Raw genomic sequence first — 11868 nt, forward strand, 5'->3', positions numbered from 1 at the left:
ACTCCACTGGTGTGGGAATTCAGATTTCCAATTCGTTATACAAAAACAAACGACACTAATGTAAAACTCTTACTGAGAAAGTCAGAAGACTCTTGATCCTTTAATCGCGTGCAGTGAAGATTTTTCTGTTATATAGTTATGTCTTTAAATACTGATTTGCTCTCTCAATGCAAAGGAAAAAAATAGAGATGCTTTCAGGCTGCTCAGCAAGATTCAACTCATATTAAGCTGTTTGAATGCAAATGATAAATAAAGATACATTGTAATCAGCTAGACCTGTCCAGGGTGTACCCCGCCTCTCGCCCATTGACAGCTGGAGATAGGCACCAGCACCCCTCGCGACCCCACGCGGGACAAGCGTGTAAGACAATGGATGGATGGATGGATGGATGTAATCAGCTAATGGTTATATTCTTCTAAAGTGGAGTGTAATGTACTTTTCCAGTTGCAATTTCCCACTTGAATACAAGATTTGGTTGAGTTGGTGAAGAAGAGTCTAAAAAACCCCAAAACAAAACAAATAATGTTTTAAAAGTGAATTGTTGAAACCCATCTACAGTGGGATGTATATTTATGTCTGATTGAATGTTGATTATTGTGGCTATTAGGAGCAAACCAAGGCTGACCTTTAATGTCCTTCAATAATGATAGAAAAGAGTTTGAAAGGAATGCTGCATACTGCTAAAGACAATTTTTACCTCCCCAGCCATCTAATTAAAATGACCTTAACCCTAATGCATAGTTTGCCATGCTTTCTTGTTTATGATAGCATGACATAAAGTAATTTTTTTTTAAAGAATCCGTTTATGATCTGATTCTTTAAAAAAGACTTGATCAAGCTTGATGATATCGATAACTAACTGATGCTTAGTTCAACCTTAATGGGACTGAGGGAACTCATAGGTTGTAAAACACATTAAAGCCACTCTCCCTTGTTGAGTCTTAACAATTAATGAGTGTGCTTTAGATAAAAAAGAGCTGAACTTGCTTGAAGCTAAACGACTTATTTTAAGTGTGCCTTTGCAATTTACTTTCTTTTATGGTTAATTTTTTATACAGTAATTAAATTTATCTTCCTGGATTAAAGTTGAGCTAATTGACATCAATCTTGCTTGGCTTGCCATCACATGGAGAAGGAATCTCTCAACAACATGTGTCCAAATGCACATGCCTCTATTTAACAGGCTAAGGTTGTGGGTTTGTTTGACTAAGCAAATTGCAGATCACTTTTGTTCTGTCTTACTTTGTCTGCTATTGAGAGTGATAACTGCTTTGTTTGTAGATAAAAAAAATGGGAGCGTGTGTGGCACGAGGGAATGAGGTATAGACAGAAATTAAATTGTGGCATCTGCTCCAGGGAATATTGGAGGAGGCTAATTAAATTAGAGCATCAGAAGCATTTAAATGAAGCTGCTATTATTTATTAACTATAGGCCATCTGACAAAATTTCAGGTCTTTCCTTGATCTTCTTGTCATGTTCTTTTCCCTGCATCCCGTCCATCTTCCTCGCTGCCTCCTGTAGTTTTCCTAGGATCCCAGCTTTCTTCCTCTGCAAGGCTTAGCTGTGGAGCAAGAACTTTTAATCACATCCATATGTTTTTGATGGATGTACATAAAAGAACAAAGTCCAGCAGAAAGATCTGCCATCATTCAAAGACTTGTAAGCCTCCGTTTACTTCCATGCAAATAAGCATGTGACTGCAGTTACACACATGCACGTCTGTAAGCAGCTTGCTAGGACAAGTTTAGGCCGGTGGATCTCATAGATAAGATCACATGCTTCAGTTTCCCTCTTCCTTCTTGTGCATGAGCTGCAAATCGTGGTGTTTGCATTCTTTATATCTTCATCGGGTAATAGATGGAAGATCCTTGAATATGCTTCTAAAAGGAAATTTTTTGTATAGTCATATTAAGTTAATGAGAATATTGTATAATGCAGCAGAGAGTTTTGCATGCGTCCTAATGAATAACAGGCTGCTCCTGTCTGTCTTGTTCTCCTGCAGCCCTGTGACATTCGGATGTTGTTGGGATTTAGCTGAGAATCAGTCACTTTCAGGCTTTGCTCCATGCATGAAGGAGATTTGTCCTACCACACAGGAGCCAATCACATCCTTTGTTCTGGCTAAATGGTAAAAATAGATTGCCCCCCCACCTCACAACAGCAGAACTCAAGCACGTGCGACTCTTGCATCCCTTTTTTGCCTTTCTGTAGGAACAGCAGCATTACCTCATGCAGAAAGTCATAATGTTCCCAACTGGAGAAAAGTGACTTAAAGCAAAGTGGCAGCAAAACAGCAAGAGATTTTAGATTTCTGCTGTACAACAACCGCAACAGCCTGTCTTATCTTTGATGCACAAAAAGGCTTCTGTTTTGTTATCAATTCCTCTACTAGTCACACTTTTTCTTATTCCCTCCATGGCCTTCTCTCATAACCCACAGATTGTGTTTGCTAGATCAAAATGGCTGTCTGTGCAGAGAGAAAGAAAGAATGCGTGGGAGAAAAAGATGCTGGAGAATCAGGGGGGTGGGGTGGGGGGTTGCAGAGTGGCGCCGAACTGTGGTGATGTCACATCTGCTTTGGGCTGACGGGGATGGCAAAAGAAAACTGCCTGCCATGGGCCTCACAGCTGAGAGGAAAGAGAGAAAAATAAATGCCTGGGAAGGAAAATGTGGATCAAACTGTTTTCTGGAAGAGATCTGCAGAGAGGTGAAAACATAAGGGCAGGTTTAGGACCAGACTATAGAGGATGATGATGCACTGAGAATAAACCAGCACAAGCTTAAACTTTGGGGCACCAAACACAAGTATGCAAAGCTCCAACCTAAAATTAATAAAAATAAACTAAGCCTCACTGCACAATTAATAAAATGTTGATACTTTGAAATGCTTAGAATGATGGTTTATGTAAAACCTGTTGCTCACACAGTAAAATCAGGGAATTTTATTTTAATTTGATTTTATTCTAAGTAGAAACAGATTCATTTAAAAAAATTTAAAGTCTAAATTATCCAGCATTATTAAGCATGCATTTAAGTTCCCTTTGGCTCTTTATTACATAATCACTATAATCGGATTCTCTGTTGCTCAGTTTAAAATTGATTATTGAGATGCAAGAAAGGCTAAATTAAGCTTTAAAGATTTAAAAATTTATTGAAAGATTCATTGATTTCAGTGATGTATTTAACGATGAAACCCATAGAGATTAATTACACACAGAGGTATTTGATTTAAGCTTTTTATTCCTGTTATTTCTGATCCTTATAACTTACAGGTAATCAGAATACTATATTAAGAATGACTGCATATGACGTAGAAACCAATGAAAAACGTATTTAGGCCACTGAATAATTTGTAACGGATTACTTCATCAATGCAGTGAAGCGTGGCAGGATCAGCCTGTTGTTCCTCTGAAGCCCAGGTTGCTTTAATTTCTTATTATTAGCTTTATTGTCCCAATCTTCTTCTTAAAAATACTACATACAGTCTCTATGGGGATTTTTCTGTCTGACCATTTCTCTGGTCAATTTAGTAGAGATACACACCATGGTCAATAAAGCAGGTTTTGGTGCCGTTAACAAGCATCACCACAAAGCTTATCAACAGAGGAAAATGACCTTAAGTTTCCTGGTTCATGGCTGATAAGCTTGATAAACACATTGGACCGACACCATCAGTTGACATGACACCCTGCTATCATCACTGACTCTAGATAATTTGTGCAAGAGCTAAAGCAGCATGGATAATATGTTACTTTCTACAGACCTGGACTGACCTATGTATCCAATTAAAAAATGACATTTAATTCCTCCTATGCAAAGAGGAATAAAGACAACTAAGCGACAGCCTACACTTTGTGGAAACACTTGAAATCATTGTATCAGATGATCCTCTCTAAGCTGCTGTTGTTTCCTTTCTATTCATCATAATTAATGGAAATGAACAGACTGTATACTGATGACTACCAGTGAACACAATATGTAAGGATTATGAAGGCCATGATATGAAATTTCGATATCTTTTTTTACTAGTCAAATGTAATATTTTTCCTAAAAATTGTTTGGTTTTTAGTTTGATGTTGCAAAGCCATAAACATAAAACAGACATCAACACTCTAATCATAGCGACTCTGCAAAATGACTATTTCAAAATGTTAATCTTTTAAATTTAGCAGCTGAAAAACAGAACCGTTAGAATTTATTTACAATTTTACCCACCTGATATCCAATATTTAAACAAACATCCACTTTGTGGCTTCATTAACATTTTCATTTGTCATGCTTTGATTTATCCCAGTTACAGGCTGCTGAGTCGTCGCCTCCTCAGAGCGCTGTATTGCGTTAGTGCCGCCTTGTTGCTATCACTACCAGTCAGTTGTCACAACAGTTTCCCTGACAAGTTTTTGTGCCTACGCTGATGCGTCTCTACCAGCAGCAGCAGAAATCTAAACATCACGTTCAACACTAAAGGCTTCAAAATAACTTCTTCCTCTCTCACATAAAATTTTTTGGAAGGAAAAATAAAAATTCTGAAGATTTTCAGTTTATTAAAGCATGCTTATGTAGAGGTTGGTATATAAGATAGCTTTTAATCCAGATCAGTTCTATCTAGTGCAGTAGGCCTACCTTTTAAGCTTGGAAAAATGCACTGCTAAAACTATTTTATGAACTACAAGTAAGATTTGTTTAATGTTGTTTATAATTCTTTATGAGAGACCTTGGGAAGAGAAAGTAGTGCAACTCAGCTCTGTATAAAATTATATGGGCATGTTTTTTTTTAAACTCTATAGTCTATAAATACTAGAGGGTACATAAGACCTTGAGTTGCACCAGACCAGTTTTCCATAGACTAAAATAGGCAGTCACAAGGCTGGGTGATATGGCTTAAAAATAAATTCTCAGAATTTTTTCATTAAAAACTCAGATTCATATTTTGTATTATTTATTCTAATTAACATCATTTGTTGTTTCATTAACACAATTTAAAAATGACCAAAATTCCTTTTTGATTATTATTATTATTTTTTTCTTGCTCTTATTTCAATCCTTCCATCTGGGAGGTGACCTGAATTCAAAGTGCAACTAAATACAAGCTGTGAAACATGCTTGTAAATCAAGTTGGCAGGCCCTGCTGCTGTAAACGATGAAAATATAAAACAGTTACACAATGAGCCTGTTTATCGGTTTTTGGAATAAATCTAAGAACAAAAGGTGACACCCTGACGTCACATTGAACTACGGAAGCTCAAATGCTAAAAGGAGGGAAAATAACTCAATTCAATATCAATTCAGTTTATTTATATAGTGCCTATTCACAACACATGTCATCTCAAGGCACTTTACAGTTCAACCAGATCATACAGTCAAATTGATTCAAAGTTTTCTATCTAAGGAAAACCAGTTGATTGCATCAACTCATTGACTCGAATGCAATCCCTCACACTAAGCATACTTGTAGCGACAGTGGAGAGAAAAAACTCCCTTTTAACAGGAGATACCTCCAGCAGAACCAGGCTCAGTGTGAGCGGCCATCTGCAGAAGCCGACTGGGGTTCAAGGAGACAGAAGCAGAGATACAAAAAGCAGCTGTAAAAGGCGGCCCCGTATTAAGCTTTTCATAATGAATAATAATTCATCATGAAGAGCATAATGAATTGTGTCAACTGATGGTGTTTTCCCCAGCCCTAGTTTGCTATTTTTGACGTTATTCATTTTTTTTTTCATGGTCAGTTTTGATGCATCTCTGCTAATTTTACAAAAAAAAGAAAAAGTCTGTTCTCTTCTGCCCCTTTCTTAAACCATTGCAATGAAATCGGGTCCTGATTTGTATTCGGTGATGCAAATCTGAATGATGAAAAAGAAGTGGGTTAAGTTTTATTAGATACTCTCTAATGCTTAATAACCCATGTTGCTAGTTATTCAAATTTTTTTATTTCAATTTTTTTAAATGTGCACTAACTAAAAAAATTAATAAATCAGAGGGTAGAAAATTTATGTCAGACGTAAATATCTGGAATCAAGAAGAAAAATAAAATACACAGACGTAAGTTAAAAACACCCGTCTGGCCCTTTACTGCAAAAACCAAATCCAGTCTGGTAATCGGCATTCATCTGTGCTGTCTTCACCACCTGTGCTAAGTCCATCCTCTCCTTTGCTCCCATATCACACTGCCATATCTAGACACAGGATGCTTCCAATTGTGGCTGTATAAAGGTTTATGTTCCAGTTTGTTTCAACTTCTTGAGAATGGAAAGCTGTTGTTGGGCTATCTTCAGCAGGTGGGAGGAGCTCTGAGTCCAGCAAAGATCAGAGGAGATGTGAATACCAAGCAACTTTATTCTGTCCACACACTCCACCACCTACTCCTGTATTAGGAAATAATAAATAAATAAATAAATAAATAAATAAATAAATAAAAAAAGGCCAGGGGTGGGACAGGATGGGGGACCAGTGGTGGGCATGGCCCCCCTTATTAAATTACTGGCCACCCCTACACGCTGAATTTTTGTTCCTATGTGGGCATACCTCACCCGGGGTTTCTGCTACATTTAACTGATTGCTCTTCTTTTCTCTGAAACTGTTGTACTAAAATAATCACCTGATCACCAGACAGCTAAAATCCTTAGGTCACCTCCTAATAAGCCTGATTTCTGCTGCCTTTTTTCTATTTTTTTGGGGGGGTAAGGTTATAGTTTTTTTTTTTTTTATTTCTAATAGCAGTAAGGGAGGAGCAAGGAAGATGAAGGCGGTAGGTTTCCTAGTGCCAATTCATTTAGCGTTGGCGACCTCCTGATGATCCTAGCAGCAGGTGATTGTTCACATGAATACACTAAAGATGACAAATATGGAATCCATGCACTTTTCAGAGCTAGTTTTTTAGTTTTACGGGTGAAAAGTGAAAAGTATGTGCCTCTGGAAGTCATCTAGGATTCTTCTATGCAGTTAGAGATAGATGACAACTAAACATATTTAACCGGTGCAGTAATATATGTACATGTTAACATTATTCAGAACAACAATTAAATAAATAAAAGGTATAGTGGCAGATTTTTCTGGAGATATAGGTAAGAAACATCCAAGAACCTTTAACAAGAAATGAGCAAGGCCTTCCTATCTGCTTCTATAGATGTGTGTTTGTACATTGTTGAGCATGAACACATTCACTGAACGGTGCTCACTGAATACGTTCATATTTTTAGTAAACTGAATGGACCAGATTTGAAGTAATGAACGTAAATGAGAGTGAACTTCACGCTGAAAATAATGAGCGATAAACACAGCTAAGGTCAATTCATAACGACACTTTTCATTGGATAATGTCAGGTTTTATGACCCGTATTATGGCAATCAGCATGACAGACCAGCATGTCTACTGCTAGTACTAGTCTGTTGAATTTATACTCATTTAGTGGTATTTCTGATGCCAGTTTTGCAGAGCACTTGTCAGAGTTTTATGAACAAACAAAGGAAAATGCGGACAGAAGAAAAAACTCAAAACCCATTTTGTGCAACCATACCCACTTGGACTTAACAAGCAAGTCTGTACATCAACCATGTCCACTTCAAATTTAAAGTGACATATCAAGTTAAATAGTTACGACTGAATGAGGAACATAAGAAATCAATTTTTGATATAGATCTTTTCAGCAGAACCTGAATGTACCTGTATGTTTCTGAAGTTCTGTGTAATTTGGCTAAACAAAAGGCTCACTACACATACATGTACAGTATACCTTGACTGTGTCCAGTATTTTTCATTTATCCCTATATCTTATGATCACACATTTAAAGGGTGACATTTGAGGTTCTATTGAATAGAAATGTACCAAATGAAATTAAACTAGTTCATTTAAGGTTTTGTGAACTAATCTCCTTTTTTCAAAAGTGAACTAAGACCATGAGCTGTGTGAACTCAGGTTTGAGCTCTTTCTTTGAATGTGTAAATATGTTTATATCATTTTTAGTTATTTTATTTGGAACATAAAGGTGTTATGCTTGATCATTTTAAATTTTGGAACAATTATTAGTGTAGATTGACCCTGGACTAGTTTTGGGGACGATATGTTTTCAGATTTTGCCACTGCAAAAAGGAACTGCAGGGAGCTGGGTTTGCTCCAGAGTCACAGTGAAGCATTCTCAGTTCTTACCAGTAGAGGAAGATGTTGCTCCTTTCACAGCTTTGTGTACACAACCCAGTCAGTTTAACATCAACTGACTCAGACTAAATAGAAATGAATACCATCCATTCATACCATGCAGATAAAGGTTGGTTGATAAAGGTGCTTGTAATTTTTTTTAATTCATGTTTGATTAAGTTTTGAATATCCTAACCGGCGTATAAGGGGCATCATTATTTTATTTTAAGGCTGATGCAGATGAGAGCCTGGTTTAATATTCAAACAGGACGGCAAGTTATTATGGAGCCAATGGACCATACTAGATCATTCATATAAATTCTCCTCAACTTAAACTGCAATAAAGCAAATTAAGTGTATTTTGGAGAAAACTTCCGCTTCTCTTAAAAAAGTTTCCAGATGAATTCGGAATGTTTCAAATTGTCATTCCGGAAGGAGAACCACAGCTCCAGCCTGAGCGTTTTCTTCAGCCTCTAACATGTTTTCTTCCAGTATTGTCGTTATGTTGACTCCATTAATTTTCTTATGAACTTCAAGCAGTCAATGTTTTCCAGCTAAATAAAAAAAAGCATGCATGTGTTCAGGGTGAGATCCATTGTTTTCTCCATGTACAGCATTTTGGATGTAGCTCAGAAGGATCCATTTTGGTCTCTTCCAAACATAAATTATTCTTCCTTCATGCTGTGTCTCTTACATGGTTCATGTAAAACTTCAAAATCGGGTCTGTCATCACTTTTCTTTGACAATGCCTTTCTTCTTGCCACTTTTCTGAGATTGCTAAAATTGAATTTTGTTTATGGTTTTGCTTTTGACATATTGTTTCATGTGAGCAGTGGATACCTGCAGCTCCCCCAGAACTACTTAACAAACTAATGGTTGCAGACGTGTCAAGTGACAAAATACAAATACTATCTATACTTTACTGGAGTAATTAATCTTTAAGACAACTTTTTACTTAATTGTTTTTTTTTTTGTTTTTTTTTTTACAGTGATCTCTACTTTTTACTCCTTACTTATTAAAAATAAACTAGTTTTGTTTCTGCTCATTTAATTTTTGTTATGGTCTGTTGCTATCTAAAAAAAATAAAATTCTTCAAAATAATTTGTTTCATCAAGACAATTAACTTCTTTGTGGTTGGGTTTGGTACTGCACCAAAATAAATAGTTGTTCAGGATGACGAAAAGTTAAATTTGACAGTGTTACCTTTAGCTATAAAGCTAATAAAATTAAATATAAAGAAGTTAACATCCAGAAATTTAGGAAAATGTTACCTTTGATACAGTTGCACAGTGACCAGTATAAAGTTTAAAGCATCTGTCCTTAACATTTTTTGATGCATTACTTTTACTTTTTATTTTAAGTAATTTTAAAGTTGTACTTTTACACTTTTACTTGAGTTAAAAGCGAAAGTTAATACTCTGACTTCTACAAAAGTGTTTTTAAACAGTAGGATTTATGCTTCTACTTGAGTAATAAAGATGAATACGTTTGACACCTCTGAATGGTTGCCTGGTCTTTCAGTCGACCTTTGTAGATTTTTGGTTGCACCATACAATTCTTTCAGTCCTAAATTTGACCTATTTAGTAATTTTGTCAGTTTGATAATTTCATGTAAAATAAATTAAACAAAACAGCTTATGACATGATCTGTTATATCTTATTCCTTACAAGACTACATTAAGTTTTACTTGTAAAAGTTAAAGCTAACTTTATGTACCAGCATCCACAACAAAGCTCAAGCTACTATACCTCTTTCACCTGGTGTCTTTTAGTCACTTTAAGGAGTTCCCTTTCAATAGAACAACATCTTTCTTCTTCCCTCTTTCATTTCCTCTTTTGAACTCCTGTGAGCTTCCTTTTATGTGAATCCATCTTTAGTGTCAATGCTCCTCCATGTAAATGCTTGCTCCAGCTCAAACTGTAACATGTTGGACCACCTGGAGGGAGGCAGTGAGAGATGTGATGGAGGAGTGGGTGTGTGCTCTTGCTTTTACCATTTTGGGGCTGCTCCTTGTGGGGCCCGATGGATGTACCCCACACAGAGAATTGCTGATTTCAGGTCAGGGGTCCCGTTTAGGACTAGGGTGTGAATTGAGTTTAAGTTGATTTTAGGGTCAGATATAAATACCCGTAATGCTTAGAGTTAGGGTAAGGGACATGGTTAGGCTGTAGAAAATAATGGAAACCAATGGAAATGCCCCACAACGATAGTGAGACATGTTGGGGTGTGTTTGGTAGTGGTGGCGCTAATATGTAACATACTTCTGCTATTGATAATCAGTCACACAAAGCTGTTGTTTAAATGATCTCATGCCCATGCCGCTCTCTAGCCACCCATGTCACCAATATCAGAAACTGTCTGGAAGAGTTGCTTTGCAATGGATTTTATTTAGGGGTGTCTGAGGAAAAGGGTACTAATGCACAACGAAATAACACTTAAAAAATGATATTGTAATAATAAAAAAGAAGTGGTATGAAATTGAATTTAATTCAATTGAATTTTACAGCTGCTAAAAAGATATCAGCACTATAGTTTTTACATGCTGATATTTTCTGTCTTATGTAAGATTGATGCAGTAAACATGGCTGCACTTTTTCACTCTGCTGCATTCCAGACATATTGAGCTTCACAAACTGAATGGCAGCTAATGTGAAAGCCTCAACAAGTGAGCATTAAATGCTCCTTGAGACCACAAAAGGTTGCTTATCCAACAGATGTATTGCGTGTAAACATGAAAGCTGATATTGACTGAGAATGTGGCTGCAGATTACATAGCTTGAAGGCCATGACAGGCTTGGAGCTGCACTAAAGCATTTGGAAAATGTACATATTCTTGTTGAAGGATTTTAATCACCTGCAGTGACTGCTGATTTTACGACATGTTTGTTTAGATGCTCAAACAAATTTTTCTTAAAGCACCTGAAGAAGTTTTTGTTTATTACTTTTAGTCCACATTATATTGCTTGCACCTCTACCGGAAGACTATGTTACTCTATTGGCCAAGAAACAATTATTATTTTTTAGGTTCAGATGTTTTTAACTAAACAAATCAGCAAAGTTGGTGAAAACAGAAAAACCTTCATCCTTCTAAACATTTCACAATCTTTTCTTTTTTACATTACACCAACGGCAGACTAATACAAGTCTGTATAACCTGGGTCTTCCTCAGTCTCAGGTATAACCTGGATCTTGTTCAAACTGTGGAGTTAAGATGGCTGATTGACACATGTTACTTACCTAGTTAATTACAATAAATGTAATTTTCAGTTTCTGCTCTCCACATAATTAACAGGCTCCCTACTGTCTTACTGTAAGCCAAGGTTAAAATTACATTTTTAATTGGCATTTTTAGCCAATTATACCAATAGTCATTTGCTTTGAATTTATTGGATTTTTAGTGCAGATCAAATGTTATCTCTATTGTTTCTGATTCCTTAACTTGATGATAAAACTAATTAAATGCAATCTACAACCATTTGAGCAGGGGGCTATATTCAAATGTGTTAATAAAGATATGCAAATCTACTTACCTTCTAAGTACTACAGCGGTTCTCAAAAAGTCAAGGTTTTATGATGTATAAAAAATAAAATCTATAAATTATACATTTTGTTTTTCTCCTTTTGGTAAATGGCATGTACTTATATAGCGCCTTTATTCAAGTTAGGAGACTTGACCGAAGCACTTTACATTCATTCACCCATTCACGCACACACTCACACACTGATGGTGGC

The 11868-nt window shown here is 36.3% G+C and overlaps 1 protein-coding gene across 4 annotated transcripts in view; it reads left to right on the plus strand.

Moving 5' to 3' along the window:
* ldb1 (LIM domain binding 1) overlaps window positions 1-11868 on the plus strand; it is a 31228-nt gene that overhangs the window by 6167 nt on the left and 13193 nt on the right. The window lies entirely within an intron of this gene.

The sequence above is a fragment of the Cyprinodon variegatus genome, unplaced genomic scaffold, assembly GCF_000732505.1.
Source record: "Cyprinodon variegatus isolate N-32 unplaced genomic scaffold, C_variegatus-1.0 Scaffold157, whole genome shotgun sequence".
Lineage (NCBI taxonomy): Eukaryota > Metazoa > Chordata > Actinopteri > Cyprinodontiformes > Cyprinodontidae > Cyprinodon > Cyprinodon variegatus.